Below are 14,003 nucleotides of genomic sequence, written 5' to 3'. Positions count from 1 at the left end.
CACATTGAGTAGCACTTCATCTGAGCTCCTTAACATTCTGTGGCCCAGTTCCAGCTTTTTTAGAAATGGTTTCCCCTGCTTGAGGAAGCCAAAGGACCTTTAAAATATGTCTGACACTGCTTTCTGCATCAATTTAGTTGCCTCTCATTTCTGCACCTCTGTCAAGAAGCCTCCTCCATATGCATGTTGTCTGTCATCTCACTCAGAAAATGTAACTATAAAGCATAATTAGTATTAATGATGTGAGAGATTGAGTTTCTTATTTGTATTAATTGCTGCTTAATGCTTTAAATGTCTCCAGCACTTAGAAGGATTTTAAATTAGGAGTATTCCTTTCTGTAGTGTCTTCTCGGAGGGGGGCTCTTACTGACTGGCACTGACTAACCCAGAGTGTGCCATGAGGTTGTTTATATGTTCAGGTCTGTTACCACTAAACAAGGAAAACACTAATGGAGCTTGCTTAAGGGGAAAGAATTATTTCACAGCTAGTGCTGCACTGAGCTGCGTGTTTGGATTTTAAATAAAAATATTGCTGTGGAGCTGGAGGGGCCTTGTGTGAGCTCCCATTGTTAGTCCTACAGGTGGAGGAGGAACTCAGCTTTTGTAGTATCTTTGTGTGTGGGTATGGAAGTCAGTGCCCTTTTCTCTGTAAAAGGAACTTCTGTAAACCAATCTCTTGGGCTACCAAATAGCAGCACTTGGCCTGCTTTAACAGCTGGAGGATGAGACAGCTTTCCTATATGGAGTATTGATTTAGGCATTTATGTTTGTCATGTGTGTCCATGTATCACCTTCAAAACCAGTGCCCCCCAGATTCTCAGCCCAGTCCTGTGAATAGCAGTGACTGCTAAGAAGTCCAGGCAGTGACTTCTTTGGGAGACAGAAACAGTCTGAGAGATCAGCAAAAATGTCCTTGCTCTCAAAACCTGGTCCATACTTATGAATTAGATATGTAGAACAAGGATTCTGGCTGGGCAGGTATATGAGTGTATTGATGCACCTGTTACACAGGAACACTTCCCTAAGGAGAAATGAGAATATACTGCCCACAAAAGGTACCTCTGAATTACATGAATTTATGTATAGGAGAGGTTTTATTGATGTAACTATTTCACAAAAAGGAACTAATGTGAAAGCTCTTGGACTGCCTGGGCCAGCACCTGGAAGCAGCAGTCTCATCTTCTGTGTAGGGATCTGATGGCATTGCTTTGCTACTGCTGCTTTGCAGTTTAATTCAGTTTCTGCATTCTGCTGCCAGTGTGCAAGTCGTGAGTGGAAGAAGTAAATGCTGTGACTTATGGTGGTTGGATGGGCTGGTTTAAGCGATTCTTATGTTCAAGTTCTCTCTTATTATACCACAGCACTTCACAATAGGATTGCCTGAAGGGAATATGTGCTGTCAGACCATCAGGGTCAGGACTGTGTGACACTGCTGGACCAAGAAATTAAATGCTAAGGCAGAGGCTGGTACTGTCTTCCACATGTTCAAGAGTTCTTGTCAGTGCCCTGCATCCTGATTGGAAAAGGGAATTCAACAGAGGTCAGGAAAAGAAGGTTAAAGATTCCATCCCTTGAGCATTGGCTCATGGAGTGAGACTGCATTTGCTGAATGTACCCCAGAAGGACGGTGGCCGCCTGCAGGAAGGAGAAATCTCCCACTTTTTGCCCTCAGCTGGGGTGAGATACTTTCAGGGATGTGGAGGCAGTTGCAGACACCCGTTATCCTCATAATATAATATAGTCCCTCCTTTGGCATGGTAAACAGAATTCAAATTCTGAAATTCTCAAAATACAGACATGCTTATGCAATGCTGACTACATCAGTATTCTGCATTTTCATTGGTAAGCCCAGTGCAGCCTGCCCACAAGTTTAGTGTGGCTATTGCAGAGGAAGAGGAGAGGAAATGCCAGCCAGTCCAAACACAGAATATTGAAAAGGTCAACATAATAGAGCAAGCTGCTATGATTCATAGAGACTTTAAGAGTCTAATATTTCATCTCATGACAAAGATTGTAATGAGAACTGAAAATGGCACAACATTAATTCATCTTTGTGACAAACACTATAATGAGAATGGAAGTGTACAAGCTTCAAATACTTGTGTTACTGATCCGTGGTCCTTGTTCTGCAACAGGACACAAACCCCAACTGCTCACTTAGAAGTAGAAATCTAAAATCAACAACTTCTACAGCTATTCTGAACAGCCTGTTACATATTCTGATGCTAATGCAAGCAGAGAGCAGCACAAGCCTGCCAAAGTCAACCAAATTTGCTGTGTTCTGTCCAAGCACACGTAGCCCACTAGCACAGCCTGGCTGCCATGGCATGACCCTGCTAAACTGTTTCCATGTCCGTGTGTTTGCACAGTTGTGTAGCAAACAACCTGTTTGCACAGCCTTATGTTCACAATGATAGAAATTCCCTGTAGATACTGTGAGTTCGCCTGGGGGCAAAGATGATAGGCTGGCTAGTAGCAAGAAGTCCCTTATTTTCTGCCTCTGACTAGTCCTTATATAAGTGGGGTGGGAAGGAAGGTGTGTGTAGAAGTGCTTTCACTTATTACATTTTTAGTCGACATTTTCCATGTTATCTTCAGGGTCACAGCAATATAAGCAGAGCATGCGTTGCAACTCTAATTTTATATTCTGTTCGTTTGCTTTAAAAAAAGAAAAAGAAAAAAAAAAGAAACAGAGAGAAAAAGAAAATGGCATATGGACTCTGGCATCAGTTCTTGGAAATGCTGAGATTCATTAAATAAATAGACATGTACCGTGAGCACTGTGTTACAAGAGACTGCAATATCACACTTCACTTCCTGAGCACTGGGCACAGCCTCTGGCTTCAGCTACCCAGTCTACTGTAAAATGGTGAGACTTTTGTCCTTGCAGACTGGCACTATACGACCCTTCCACCCTACACCCTGAGGTTTCCAGGCAACCCATCACATTCCAGGTACATCAGCCTATAGCTAAGATCTTGATCCACTTCCCTGAAGAGACTTGATAATTATGTGCCAAGCATCCTGGAAAGCTTTGTGTGTCTGATTAAAAGCAAAGCAGAGAACTAGCACTTCTCAGAGACCTAGCCCAAAACACAGTTTGGCTAGTGGGATCCAGCCCTGAACAGCACACAAAATGTTGCTAGAGAAGGGCCAGTTTTCTGTCTGAGAGCAGGAATCCACTATTGTGTGGATCACATTAACCTAAAGGATGACATTTTAAAGAGAGATTCTTGTTGATCACCCTTTCCATTCCTTTCCCCTCATGCTTGCAATTGCAGAATTTCCTTCAGGCAGTGGAAGCAATTTACTTGCTTAAGTAACATTAGGAAAGCATTTAACGTATATTTAAGAGAGTCACAGTGCAATTTAGCAGCTGGAAACAAGGAGCAAATGAACACCATGTGACATACCAGCTCGTAATGGGCCATCCACAAGTGCTCCGTGGAGCATAGTTTAAGGATCAGTGTCTTCTGTGTTTTAAAGAAATCCATATTAATAAAATACTCTGTCTCTCTCAAACCCACACATCCACAGGCACAGCGAGCTGTGTGTTTCACGTTGCAGACGACACAGCCAGAAGATGTGTTAGCCACTAATGAAAGGCAGCTCTCGGGAGGACTGCGGCAGCTGCTGAAAAGCACAAAGTCACGCTACACAGCAAGCTGGAGTGGGAAGTGAAGAGAAATATCGTATCAGGTTGTAACTACATGAGAAATTTAGATAAGCAGAAGGAATTTAGAAAAGCAGAATATGATCACCCACACTGAAATTTAATTAGCCCTCCAGAGCTTCCACCCCCTTACCAAAGGTGTCATAGGACTGCCAGCAAAGGCGAGCAGTTATTATTCTTGTACTTGGCAATGTACAAACATGCAAGATGATATAATTTATATCCTGAATACTTAACAGTTTAAAGCCCCCAATTAGAGTGTCAGGAAGGAAAGTGTAGAGACAACTGAGGAAAGGTGGGATGGGAGTAGGGAAGAGTAAGTAAGTGTGGCTAACTGATGGTTTGGCCTTAGTCAGTGTATCTGTGAAGTTTAAGGTGCAAACGTGCGTCCTTTTCCAGGGTCAGAGCTTTCTTGAAAACAAGCTTGAAAAAAATGAGCTAAATAGGGAGGAAAAGGATTGTCAAAGAATGGTAGAGAGCAAGCTAGGGCAAATGTTGAAACACTTATAGTTGCAAACCTGACCCTAACCTGAAATTGGTTTAAGGATCTCTCTGACTTCATTGGAGGCCAAGTTTCACCACTCATACTTTTATGAGCAATTTTAAATTTCTGTGGCATTTTAAACTGAATATTTTACAATTGGTTTTCAAGCATCTCTTTTCATGCTAGAATGTCACATTAATTCATTCTTAATTGATACATACACTTCCAATTTTCTGAATCCAAACAAGTGTAAAACTTGAGTTGTCAAGATAGTATCTTACAGTAACTTAGTATCTTACCAAAGATAAAGTTTCTGTAGGATACTTTATGTAAAGAGAAAGTATCTTATCTAATATATAGTTCCTGTAGTTTAAATTTTCTTGCAGATGTCAAAGGTGGCAGCTTTATAGATGTATAGAAATACAAGAAGGTGTCTTGAAAGAAACGTGTGTTCCCTGAATTTTACTATTTTCACAAAGAAAGTTGTTTTAACTGTGGTTATTTAAACTGCATTTGATCTCAGAAGATGTAAGGATGACTAGACACCATGGTTACTTGACTTCTGCAAGATGTAGCTGCTTGCCAAAATAGAGTTGGAAAAACTAATATCTAGTAAAACTCTTGTTAGAGGCTGTGGTTTTCTTTTGTCTCCCCTGAACAATATGAAATATGTTCATACTGACTAAAAAATATTCATACTGCATGGCATACATAAAAATTCTAATTTATGTTCTCATTCAAAATTAAGTTTTGTGGAAAATGCCTATCAATCTTACTTATAGAAAAGAAAGATTTTTTCCTATAGCTTTATAATCGTAACAATATGCAAATATGCTTTACTTCTCATTCTAGGGAAATAGGGCTTAAAATGTAGAGGGTGTTTTGAATTTTCAGAGTCTGAAAGGATAAGCTCATGGCTTATTTTGTGTCAGTAATGAAAAGAAAAAATTGCTTCTCATACTTCCATTTGGCACTTATTTTGTATTTTCTGCAATTAAAGTGGGGCTATAGTCAAATCAACTCTAAAAATGACACATTTATCCTCTCGCAGTGACTCCTGTATCAAATTCCCTCTGATTATATATCAAGAGATGATTTCTCTAGCTGTCAGCACTGCAAATTCATCCTGGCATCTCAAACTGCTAGCTGCATTCTTTATGCTTATTACAACATCATTCGTAACAAGGACTGAGGACTGTGGATGTGATTGAGTCTGCGAGATGCAAAGTCCAATCCAGCTCATTCCCCCATGGCACAGCTGGGGGCACAGCAGCACAGGGAAATGCTCTGACACAGCTGTGAGCCAACATGCCCACCCATGCTATTTCCTTTTGTAGGTGTGTTCACAGAACTCCCTCACACTGACTTTCTAACCCAAAATAAACTGTCCGGGTTGGACAGCACTAAAGCTATTTCAACATCCCTTTGCATGCTGAATAACCTGTAATAGGCTGCAAAATACAGATCTTCATTGAAACACAGTCTCTAGCTTCATTTCAGCTCTCTTTTGTCTTTAAGAATGAAGAGATCCCAGTGTCTGTTTTGCCAGTTCTCATGTCAATAAGTACCTGCAAAGCTTTTAATTTTTTCTTTCTTTTTTTTTTTTTTTTTAATTTATATCAATCTCCTCTTGCTCAGCTTTGCATATATAAAGCTGCAGTCATAGGTGCTGGAGGCACAGTCATGGAGCAGGCATGGTATAGAAGCCCAGAAATGTTTGCAAATGCAAATAAAGGTGCCTTCCCTTTGCTAGCACGATTTATGGTAGCAGAGGTGTACCTTTCTTGTTCTTAGTTAATCTTCCAGTATCACCAGCACCACAGGGACTCCGGCCTACCTGCCTCTGGGGGGCAAGATGGTTATTCCTCAAGCAATTTGTCCCACCAGAGGTCACTCTCTATGTGACAGGTTTAATAGTGTAAATGCTCCCCAGGCTGCCATTGCTGCCTGCAGCTTCTTGCCTTGGATCATCAGCAAAAGGAGATTTGCTCTCAGCTGGCAAACACTAAGGTGGAATTGCTGAAGACACAGTGTCTGTTCCACTCTCCCAAATCCACTACAAGGGAAGGGAGCCCTTTGTGTCAAGGACTGGGAGTTCACTGACATCCTTACAGTCTCCTTTGCTTACAAGGCCTTTGCTTAGGGAACTCTGCCCACCAAGTCCAGGGATGCAGGATGAAGGGCACCTACACAGCTTTTCCCAGTTTCCAGTCCATAGCAAAGTGAACTCCAACAGGCGTGTTAAGAGACCAGCAACTGTGTTGTGTCAAGCATATTTATCATCAGGTCCAGGTGTGGGAGTATTTCATTTTACAAGTTATGTAGCAATTTAGTGTGCTGCCACCTCACTAGCCTGATGAGACATCTTCATGCTAATTATGCTCATTCATTAAGTGCATACTGCCATGAACATCTTTTTTTGTACTAGAGCATGGGTAGCACAAACTTAGCTGGCAAGAGAAATACAAAAATGCTTATTGTTGCAGTAGTGCTGGCACAGGAGAGAGACATTAACTTGCATACAGGCTCAATAATAAATGAAATGTTTGACAAAGAAAAATGAATTGGCAATGTTCCTCCATCTTTCTAAGAAACTGACAGTGTATCCTGCAGCCATGGGGTCCACATGCTGACAGTTACAAAGAGGTTTTGTGAACTCACTAATATAGACTGTGTCAGCCTGCCATTAATTTTTGGAGTTCCTTTTCTGGGCAGTTTGTAAAATCTAATCAATGAGGCATTTTTCAAAAAAAATCTATGAAAATTTTGAGCCTGTAATTGTGCCTTCCTAAAATAATAACAGGGAATATAGCAAGAGAAGGAGTCTCCATCAACAATGTGCCTTTCTTCCTGGCTGCTGCTGGAATGTGTCCTGCAAGCAGGAGCTTTTCCCATTACACAATAGTCTCATGCAAAATCTTCAGTTATACAGCACTACTTGGAGGAATTGGAAACTTCAGATCCACTTTCCTTTCTCTCTTCCCACAATATATATGGTGTTAATATAAAGCTAATATCATGGCTTTCCCCTTGCTTTTCCCCTACATAGTTTTAACTGTTTATTTACATATTTTCCCTTTATCTCAAATCATATGTCAGGCTCTACGCTTCTGAAGATGGGCTAGTTCCAGCCTCCCCATGCTTGAACTGCCTCTTGAACTTTCTCTGATTACATCATTATATATAATGATACATTATTAGTGCCATCAAGGCATGCAGAGCTGGTCACAGTGCTTACACTCTAAATCTGACTGAAGCAAAAAAGAGGGCAATAGTTTAAACAAAGGGAGAGCTGGAGATGACATTGAGGAGGAAATTGATTGCAGAAAGCTTCATGAAATGAGCGCTTAGATGAAAGAGGGTTCTGAAAGAAAGAAAAGAGCTTCTCAGACTAGAAGTTGGGGCTGTCCCAAAATGAGGCCCCTACCCAAGAAAGAGTTTCTGTTCAGGGTAGTGTTTAAGCATGAAGTCAGACATCTGATGGGCTGGGGCACATAGACCTTAGGGAGATGTACATAACGACACAATGAGAAGGAGGACTCTACAGGAATGTAAGAGCAGGAGAGCAAGAGGCCTCGTAGTTTGTGTTCAGCAGGGTCAAAGTCAGCAAAGTAATAAAATGTGTGTGTGGGAGATTAGGGTTTTCATGCCAGAGGTTCAGGAGAAACTGGCTATCAGAGTAAGAAGGCTTGCAGGGAGATGTGCTGCCTTTCACTAAATAAACCACTATGCTGGTGGGGAGGGGGCAGATGAACTTTCAAGCACATGAACTTTTCTCCAAGGCTTTAGTAACATTGTTTGGAGACCTGGACAGAAAGAAAAACAAATCCACACCTTTTCCACTCTCACACATTTTAAACTCATTACTTCCTTAAATTAATTGCTTACTCTTTGTACCACTGTTGTAAAGTATGGACTTTAACATGAGGATTTTGCACTCTGGAGGAATGTCGAATGTATGTTTAGATAGAGGAGAGTGATAGCAGCAGACATGTCTCCATCAACAAACATCACAATGGGCTTAAAGGATCTTGCAAACCCAAACCTCTCATTTGATTTTTCTTATTTCTGTGTAATTGAATTGGAGGTTTCCAGCTGTCTTTATTGTGTTGTATGGCTACATAAACAGGAGAAACAAAACTATGAGGCAAAACATGAGGCTGAGTATTAGGAAGAAGAGAAGAGTGTGAGTAGGAATAAAAGAACAGAGAACAGATCACCTGAGGAGCATACAGCTAATTTAAGGTGAAGGAGACAATCTGTTCTTGATGCCTTTGCCATACGCTTATGGTTCAGTAGTGGAATTTGAATATACAACATCTGCTCTACTATTAACTGTTATATTTTTATCTCTCTTCCAAGTACTGTATAGCCAGAGGATTATTTGAATTTTTAAAAGATGGATGATATAGAAGTATAGTGTAGGCCATGGATGGGGCCTACATGGATGGTGGTAAAGGACTCCATATCGTTGACATGAAATAGGTGCTGCACATTTCAAGGGGCTTTTAGAATAACTAAGAAAAATACCTCTGAGTACAGTCTTTCTTCCCCCCAAAAAAAAAACCCCAGCCCTAAAACTTTCAACAATCTTTCATTTAACTCAGATTGCACACATGTGTGGTGTGTGTGGTTTCTATGGTATATGTGTTCTCCACTTGCTCATGATTGAATTATTTGATAGAGCATCTTTAAACTCAATATGACAAATTATTTATCTGCATATTCCTGTGTATAAATGCAAGTAAGGAAGAGTCTCATCACATAAAAATCAGCCGCTCCAGTGGAGCTGGCCTTGGCACACAGTTGAGTAATGGCACTTTCTCTGTAGTTGCTGAACTGCCCATGCTGAAGGATCCTGGCTCAGCCAAGCTGTGGAAAGCAGCAGTGCAACTGAGGGCACTTCTTCCTGTTCAAACCACCACTGTGCACACTGATGGCCGGCAGGGAGTAACCTCTAACACTGTGGTTTAACATCTTTGTCCTTTTTATTTAAAAGCATGCCTATAATAAAGTTTTACTGAAAAATAAAAGTTGTGTCAGTAACAGTGTGAGGTAGAACAAGAATTTAACAAGAGAAACAGTAGGGTAGTGAATAAACTGTTAGTGGAGGTGTGAGTTACTGTATCTTTGCCTACACTATTTGAATCATTTGCTTTCTTAAAATAAGAGCTGTTTATTTCAGACTGCATCTTACAGCTACCTTAGCTGTCAGAAGTCAAACATAAAAATATTCCTTTTTCCAGAGAGAGACATTCATCAACCAGTAAATATTACTCACTCCATTGATTATTCTGTGATTATATTTTCTCTTTAAATAGCTGTTAGAATTGGCTATAAAAGACTCATTTGTTTCTGCTATAGATAGTCTCTTTCTTTAAATGCTTCATTGTTTTGAATTAGTCATTGCAGTTTGCACAGCTGAAATGCCAAATGTGATGCCTTTCTGGGTGATATTTGCGAGTTATCTTCTCAGTCATTCTTCTCTTTATTTAATGGCCTTCCAAAGAAACCTCCAAATCTTATACGAAGACTTTAGGAATCATTACTGTCACCCCCTTGTAAGAGATGCAACTTAACTCTCTGCAGCACCAGAAATTCTCAGAGACAAACAAAAAGGCTTCAGCTCAAGTGAAGTAGTTTTTATCAGATAAATAGGGTGTCTGGAGACCTGAGTCTCAGTCATACCTGATCCTGCTTTGCTTTCTTCCAGCATTTCATGCACTGTCAGCTGAAGATAGTGAAACCCCACATAAAGTGCTTTAAAATTTGCAGGTGGCAGTAAAAACTCCCTTTAATCAAGCCTATTCCTCTAGGTTTGAGTGCTCTCTCTAGATAGAAACTGCCAGGCAAAGAGCTCCCTATAAATATTGTGAAGCCTATGAACATTATCAACCCACAGACAACCCATCATGTGGTTAATTAATTAGACTGAATACTAATTAATTAAGGGGTATCCTTACTGATTCTGTCCAGAGCCATCTCAGCAGCGCTTGCATGGCCTGAGACCTGAGATTGCTGCTTGCCTTGACACAAGACTCTGACATCATTTAAGGGAGCCATGAAAACAGTGGTAGCAGTGCTGAGTGTGCTGTATGGGATTTTACCACACCTGGCTATCCCTACAGAGCAGCGTGCTGGCTGACTGTGGGTCTGGCAACCCAGCACAGAGCCTGGGCACTGCTTTGTTCATTGTCCACATCTGTTCTCTCCTGACCCCTCTCTCTTGCCTTCACTACTCCGCTGACAGTACAAAGCCCTCCCACCAGCCAGCTAAAGTTTTACTGATTCTTTTGAGGCTACTCTCAATATGTTCCCCTGCAGAGCAGCAGGGAACTTTCCAGCTGCAAGCAGCCTTAGAAACCTCTGCTGTACACCAGCCTTGCCATCACTACACATCATCTGTGGCACAGAGGCCTTTGATGGAACTGGAGCTTGTCTTGCAAATGGCCAGTCTGTGTGGGACTGGCCAAATAAGGGTAGGAAAGTGCCCTCAAGTCTTTTCTTTAGATCCATCTCAAAGACATTTTTTAGGCTTGTTGCTGTGTGAGAAGGCAACCCTAGCAAGTTTTTCTTTGGAAATAGAAGTTTCTTGAGCCTGGAAAGGAGGTTGAAATGTTCAGCACTTTCACAATGTCCAAGCACTTATCTACCACACGTGTGTGAGTGAACAACAGTCTTGTGGTCACATCAAAAATACAACATGTTACAGGTTGAGCTGCAACTCCTGAGCTCATTTTAAGCAATTGTAATAGCTCTGAAAGTGATCTGAGAGATTTTATTAAAAGATGAACATCAACTGTTATAGATATGCTATGTTACTGGTGTAAGAGAAACAAAACTGAGCTTAAAGTAAAATTTTCAAAAGTACAAGTAAAATATGAAATGAGATAATCTGAGGCTCTGAAGTTATACTGAGATTCATTTATCCATTATCTTCAAATTAGGAACCACCTGTTCTTCATAACTGTCTGTTTGTATGAATGCGGAACTCTGAGTTTAATTAAGTATTGTGTGTGGGTGGAAAAGGCTTTCCAACAGCAGTGAGATTATTAATGGACATCTATATTGAAGTTCTTTGCATTTTTGAAATGCTAATTACAATGTGAATTTAGTTTTAAATTATTGCTTTGCTGTGGGATGGAAGTTGTCATTTATTATTAGGCAGATTTTTTTTTCAGATCTTAGGAAAACATTGCTTTGTCTGTATAAGCACTCTGTAGTCCCTTATTTTTTCCTTATTTTCACTATTTGCTCATGATTCAATGTGCTGTAAAACATACCTCCATCTCTAGTTTCATTATTTTTATAGGTTTTGGGTGGTTTTTTTTTTTGGTTTTGCCTTGCAACACTCCAAGGTTTCAAGAAAATGAAAGCGAAGCTTTTTTTAAAAAAGGCCTGCAGCTGAAATCTGGAAAAGGTGAACTTGTCTTAAGAAAATAGCCCTCACTGTCTTCCTTGTACTTTAACATTTTAACTCCTAGTTTATTACATGTAGGCGGTGATGTTTGCAACATAAACCTAAATATGAGGGATGTCAGACCATGTTCTGCAGTAGTGAACCCACAATAATTCATACATAGTTTGTCAGTGCCAACAAGGAAAACAAGTCTCAGCTGTTGGACAGCCTGCAGCACAGCCAGCCCTTCCTTTGGACATAGCTCAAACTACAGGAAAGGCAGTTTGGGCCCATGCTCTGAACCAATGTAATGCACGATTTGTGCTCTCCCTGTTTTCTCACCTGAGAAGTTTGAATTTGGCCCTGGCACAGGTTGAGCTGTGAGCCTGAGACGTGAAGGCAGTGCAGTTTAATCAGTAAAGGCTCTCACAGACAGAAGAGGGTCTTCTGCATCAGGCATTTAGTGCCCACACAGTGTTTGCAAGCAGAGGGAAGAGAAAGGCAATGAACTAACACACCCAGGGACACGTTACTTGACCTGTTTCTGCAGTGACAGAAAGCAGTTGGCTGAACACCCACTTTAGTCTGGGACTTTCCGTGCTGGGTGTTATTAGATGAAAGAGTGCTCTCTGGAGTGGGCTGCAGCCTGCCTGCCACTGGGCACAGGGTCATTTGGAGGCTAGTAGGAAATAAAAACCTCTGATTCCACACAGACTACATTAAAGATCTATCTGTTTTGCCATTGATGGATAACCTAAAGTTTACAGATGAGAACAACAGGAAAAGATACCATATCTGGTCACATCTGAAGGACCTGCAGAGCACGGTAACTCAATTGTATGCGGCAAGCGCTTTGCTGGCATTGCCACTGATAGAATTCAATTAAAAGCTATTAGCATAACAAGCCATACAAGGGCTGCCAGAGTGCAAGGAAACTATAAAGCATCTGACTGGGACTAGGAGAGGACTGATTTGACAATTTTTATATTTTCTGTTCCTGCCTTATTTAATAGTGAATGGTGACAAAGTGCTGATCTGCCCAATGGCATTTTTTCTTTACTTTTTTCTTAAGAACTACCTCATAGAGGTTTCTGAGGCCTACATCCATAATCTGTCTGCCTTAAGGCTCTCTTGAAAGAAAATAAGCACTATATCACTCTTGTTATGAAAGTTGCACAGTTCGTGTATTGCTCGGGGAGGGTATCCACAGCAGGAATTTTTTGATTGTGTGGGAGATCTCGTTAGGTATTTGTTGAAGTTTCCTTGGCCTTATACTGTGTAGCTGTTGACAGTTTCTTTTCAGAGCATTGAAAATAAAACAGAGCTGTGAATTAGAGTAATTCACAGCTACTTTCTCTAGTGGTCTCTTAAGCAAGAGAGCTTCAGAGACCACGGATATTGAGGAAAGCAGCTCTTCTCTGAGGCCTGTGACGCCTGAAATACTGGAACAGTGTGTCCACAAAGGATTTGCCATGCCCTGAGCCTTGCCCTTGTTTTGCCTGCCTCACTCACCCACCCAATGTTTCTCCATGTGTGGGGCGTTTCCTCTAAAGCTGTATGCCACACTGCAGAGCTTCTTTCCCTGCTCATGGGTCCACACCGATGGGGCTGGCCTTGATAGTGAGCAGCTGCCACAGGCTACAGGGGAAAAAGGAATCTACTCCAACCCTGGATCTGCCCATATCCATTACTGGGACTGGAGTTTTTTAAGATGACTGGAAAGAAGTGATCAATCAATATCTTTAAATTCTTAGAAAAACAATAAATTACAGTTAAATGGTAAAGAGCTTAAACAAAACTGCTTCAAAAATAATCTAACCTGGAGTACTGCATCCAGCTCTAGGACCTCCAAAAAGAGGACAGGGACCTGTTGGAGCAGGTCCAGAGGAGGGCCACAGGGATGATGAGAGAACAGGAGCACCATTTCTATCAAGACATGCTGAGAGAGTTGGGGTTGTTTAGCTCAGAGAAGAGAAGGCTCTGGAGAGACTTTATATCATCTTCTAGAGCCTGAAGGGTGTCAGAGAGGGACTTTTTGCCAGGGCATGTAGTGATAGGACAAGGGCTTTAAACTGAAAGATATTTAGATTAGATATAAGGAAGAAATTCTTCACTATATAGATAGTAAGGCACTGGCACAGGTTTCCCAGAGAAGCTGTGGATGCCCCACCCCTAGAGGTGTTCATGGCCACCTTGGCTGAGGCTCTGAGCATCCTGGTCTAGTGAAAGGTGTCTGTGCCCATGGCAGAGGGGTGGAACTGGATGATCTTTAAGATCCCTTCCACCCCAAGCCATTTGGGGATTCTATGATGACATTCTATGTCCATTTCAATATAGGGGAGATGCTTTCTCCAGGTTGGTTTTCAATGTGACCCTTTGCCTCTTGGGGACAGTAATAGCAATGCCACAGTGATATTGTGTCACTGCTGAACTTATGAGTTCCTGAG

Source organism: Agelaius tricolor, unplaced genomic scaffold (genome assembly GCF_023055355.1).
Source record: "Agelaius tricolor isolate 1412-34295 unplaced genomic scaffold, bAgeTri1.0.p SCAF_10, whole genome shotgun sequence".
In the NCBI taxonomy this organism is placed as follows: Eukaryota; Metazoa; Chordata; class Aves; order Passeriformes; family Icteridae; genus Agelaius; species Agelaius tricolor.
Note: the sequence above shows the minus strand (reverse complement) of the source record.